The 5000-nt window shown below is 40.5% G+C and overlaps 1 pseudogene; it reads left to right on the top strand.

Moving 5' to 3' along the window:
- The first annotated feature begins 2666 nt into the window (after window positions 1-2666).
- On the top strand, window positions 2667-2774 carry LOC130334184 (U2 spliceosomal RNA; annotated as a pseudogene).
- Window positions 2775-5000: the final 2226 nt, after the last annotated feature.

Below are 5000 nucleotides of genomic sequence, written 5' to 3'. Positions count from 1 at the left end.
AATATCTGATATGTCCCCTATCTGATAGCATATATTAAATGCACTACCAGGTTTCAGTGTTGGAAAGAAAGATTATCTGTTTATTTGCTGCAGCTGCTTGCTGGCTAGTCCAGTGGGCCCCTACTGCAGGCAATAGACAATAGGTGGTGCCTATGTGCCTAGGTGGATAGGACATCAGCTATGAGGCATTTGTTTGTACAAACTGCTGCTCACAACTAATGTTGTAATATAGTGTCTCCATCTGCTGGTGGTATTGAATAAGCAATAGTGCAATGATAGGGTCTGAAAAAGAAGAAAAATAAGAAGCAGCAGCATAGGAAAGAAGGAAAACATGGAGAGAAGAAAAAAAGAAGGTAAAAATGAGGTGAAAACATGTTTAAAAAAGTATTTCCATCTCTCTCTCTCTCTATATGTATATACATATATATATATATATATATATATATATTTAAAAGAAAAAAAAAATATATATATACATATAGAGAGAGAGAGAGAGAGAGAGATAAATATATATAGAGATAGATGGGTGGATAGATAGATAGACATACATACACACATACACACATACATACATACATACATATGTGTGTATTGTTGGAGTTGCAAACATGGGTGCACTTGACAAACTCAGTGCGGCTATTCCCCATTGAAAGATTGTTGCACCCAGGACCCTTAGCACTGGGATATGCTACTCAATACCACTGGCATGGCCAGGTGTAAACAACATCTGACCTTTGTTGTGTATGTAACCATGGAGATTGTGATGTCGCCTAGGCCCACCAAAGAACAGCCTTGTCAGAAGCAGCACTGCCATGAGCAGAAGTAGCAGCACCATAGGTTGTCAAATAAGTTGGATTTAACCAAGACAAGTGAGTCCAATAGGATGCAGGTATGTCCTCTATCCTTACAGCTTCCCGTGGCTGTTGGTTTTATACCATTTGGGGACAGCCAAGGAGGCGTCAGCAGGCAACACAGGTAAGTGTGTGCTTGTATGTGTGTGTGTGTGTGTGTGTTTCCTATGCAGATCCTAAACCCAGTATCAAATGCAAGTAGGAGGAGTAAGAAGGGTTCCTGCCAAAGCCAGGTTATGGATTGCATTTAAAAATGGTCCATCAGAGTGAAATGGACTCCTATCTTCCTGCTTAGCAATAATGATATGGGTTTAGGGTCTGCTGTGTGTACTGGTGGGTGACTGCCACCCAGCCAGAGTGTGTATGGGAGGCTGCCAGCCAGCCTCCCTTCCTACAAGTAATGATGGTGCATGTGAAGGGGACAGCGTTGGTTCCTCCCCTTTCACAGTTATCACTTCTCATCCTTCCTTTTGGCTGGTATCAAATGTGGTGTCTGTTTATATCAGTTTAATATCTGATATGTCCCCTATCTGATAGCATATATTAAATGCACCACCAGGTTTCAGTGTTGGAAAGAAAGATTATCTGTTTATTTGCTGCAGCTGCTTGCTGTCTAGTCCAGTGGGTCCCTACTGCAGGCAATAGACAATAGGTAGTGCCTATGTGCCTAGGTGGATAGGACATCAGCTATGAGGCATTTGTTTGTACAAACTGCTGCTCACAACTAATGTTGTAATATAGTGTCTCCATCTGCTGGTGGTATTGAATAAGCAATAGTGCAATGATAGGGTCTGAAAAAGAAGAAAAATAAGAAGCAGCAGCATAGGAAAGAAGGAAAACATGGAGAGAAGAAAAAAAGAAGGTAAAAATGAGGTGAAAACATGTTTAAAAAAGTATTTCCATCTCTCTCTCTCTCTATATGTATATACATATATATATATATATATATATATATTTAAAAGAAAAAAAATTATATATATATATATATATATATATATATATATATATATATATATATACATATAGAGAGAGAGAGAGATAAATATATATAGAGATAGATGGGTGAATAGATAGATAGATAGACATACATACACACATACATACATACATATGTGTGTATTGTTGGAGTTGCAAACATGGGTGCACTTGACAAACTCAGTGCGGCTATTCCCCATTGAAAGATTGTTGCACCCAGGACCCTTAGCACTGGGATATGCTACTCAATACCACTGGCATGGCCAGGTGTAAACAACATCTGACCTTTGTTGTGTATGTAACCATGGAGATTGTGATGTCGCCTAGGCCCACCAAAGAACAGCCTTGTCAGAAGCAGCACTGCCATGAGCAGAAGTAGCAGCACCATAGGTTGTCAAATAAGTTGGATTTAACCAAGACAAGTGAGTCCAATAGGATGCAGGTATGTCCTCTATCCTTACAGCTTCCCGTGGCTGTTGGTTTTATACCGTTTGGGGACAGCCAAGGAGGCGTCAGCAGGCAACACAGGTAAGTGTGTGCTTGTGTGTGTGTTTCCTATGCAGATCCTAAACCCAGTATCAAATGCAAGTAGGAGGAGTAAGAAGGGTTCCTGCCAAAGCCAGGTTATGGATTGCATTTAAAAATGGTCCATCAGAGTGAAATGGACTCCCATCTTCCTGCTTAGCAATAATGATATGGGTTTAGGGTCTGCTGTGTGTACTGGTGGGTGACTGCCACCCAGCCAGAGTGTGTATGGGAGGCTGCCAGCCAGCCTCCCTTCCTACAAATAGTGATGGTGCATGTGAAGGGGACAGCGTTGGTTCCTCCCCTTTCACAGTTATCACTTATCATCCTTCCTTTTGGCTGGTATCAAATGTGGTGTCTGTTTATATCAGTTTAATATCTGATATGTCCCCTATCTGGTAGCATATATTAAGTGCACCACCAGGTTTCAGTGTTGGAAAGAAAGATTACCTGTTTATTTGCTGCTGCAGCTGCTTGCTGGCTAGTCCAGTGGGTCCCTACTGCAGGCAAAAGACAATAGGTGGTGCCTATGTGCCTAGGTGGATAGGACATCAGCTATGAGGCATTTGTTTGTACAAACTGCTGCTCACAACTAATGTTGTAATATAGTGTCTCCATCTGCTGGTGGTATTGAATAAGCAATAGTGCAATGATAGGGTCTGAAAAAGAAGAAAAATAAGAAGCAGCAGCATATGAAAAAAGGAGGAAAGAAGGAAAACATGGAGAGAAGAAAAAAAGAAGGTAAAAATGAGGTGAAAACATGTTTAAGAAAGTATTTCCATCTCTCTCTCTCTCTATATGTATATATATATATATATATATATATATTTAAAAGAAAAATATATATATATATACATATATACATATAGAGAGAGAGAGATAAATATATATAGAGATAGATGGGTGGATAGATAGATAGATAGATAGATAGAGAGATACACATACACACATACACACATACACACATACATACATACATACATAGATATGTGTGTATTGTTGGAGTTGCAAACATGGGTGCACTTGACAAACTCAGTGCGGCTATTCCCCATTGAAAGATTGTTGCACCCAGGACCCTTAGCACTGTGATATGCTACTCAATACCACTGGCATGGCCAGGTGTAAACAACATCTGACCTTTGTTGTGTATGTAACCATGGAGATTGTGATGTCGCCTAGGCTCACCAAAGAACAGCCTTGTCAGAAGCAGCACTGCCATGAGCAGAAGTAGCAGCACCATAGGTTGTCAAATAAGTTGGATTTAACCAAGACAAGTGAGTCCAATAGGATGCAGGTATGTTCTCTATCCTTACAGCTTCCCATGGCTGTTGGTTTTATACCGTTTGGGGACAGCCAAGGAGGCGTCAGCAGGCAACACAGGTAAGTGTGTGCTTGTGTGTGTGTGTGTGTGTGTGTGTGTTTCCTATGCAGATCCTAAACCCAGTATCAAATGCAAGTAGGAGGAGTAAGAAGGGTTCCTGCCAAAGCCAGGTTATGGATTGCATTTAAAAATGGTCCATCAGAGTGAAATGGACTCCCATCTTCCTGCTTAGCAATAATGATATGGGTTTAGGGTCTGCTGTGTGTACTGGTGGGTGACTGCCACCCAGCCAGAGTGTGTATGGGAGGCTGCCAGCCAGCCTCCCTTCCTACAAGTAGTGATGGTGCATGTGAAGGGGACAGCGTTGGTTCCTCCCCTTTCACAGTTATCACTCCTCATCCTTCCTTTTGGCTGGTATCAAATGTGGTGTCTGTTTATATCAGTTTAATATCTGATATGTCCCCTATCTGATAGCAGATATTAAGTGCACCACCAGGTTTCAGTGTTGGAAAGAAAGGTTATCTGTTTATTTGCTGCAGCTGCAGCTGCTTGCTGGCTAGTCCAGTGGGCCCCTACTGCAGGCAAAAGACAATAGGTGGTGCCTATGTGCCTAGGTGGATAGGACATCAGCTATGAGGCATTTGTTTGTACAAACTGCTGCTCACAACTAATGTTGTAATATAGTGTCTCCATCTGCTGGTGGTATTGAATAAGCAATAGTGCAATGATAGGGTTTGAAAAAGAAGAAAAATAAGAAGCAGCAGCATAGGAAAGAAGGAAAACATGGAGAGAAGAAAAAAAGAAGGTAAAAATGAGGTGAAAACATGTTTAAAAAAGTATTTCCATCTCTCTCTCTCTATATGTATACACATATATATATATATATATATATATATATATTTAAAAGAAAAAAAATTATATATATATATATATATATATACATATAGAGAGAGAGAGAGAGATAAATATATATATATAGAGATAGATGGGTGGATAGATAGATAGATAGATACACATAGATACACATACATACATACATACATACATACATACGTGTGTATTGTTGGAGTTGCAAACATGGGTGCACTTGACAAACTCAGTGCGGCTATTCCCCATTGAAAGATTGTTGCACCCAGGACCCTTAGCACTGGGATATGCTACTCAATACCACTGGCATGGCCAGGTGTAAACAACATCTGACCTTTGTTGTGTATGTAACCATAGAGATTGTGATGTCGCCTAGGCCCACCAAAGAACAGCCTTGTCAGAAGCAGCACTGCCATGAGCAGAGGTAGCAGCACCATAGGTTGTCAATTAAGTTGGATTTA

Source organism: Hyla sarda, unplaced genomic scaffold (genome assembly GCF_029499605.1).
Source record: "Hyla sarda isolate aHylSar1 unplaced genomic scaffold, aHylSar1.hap1 scaffold_430, whole genome shotgun sequence".
NCBI classification, from domain to species: Eukaryota; Metazoa; Chordata; class Amphibia; order Anura; family Hylidae; genus Hyla; species Hyla sarda.
This window is presented reverse-complemented; position numbering and strand designations above follow the sequence as displayed.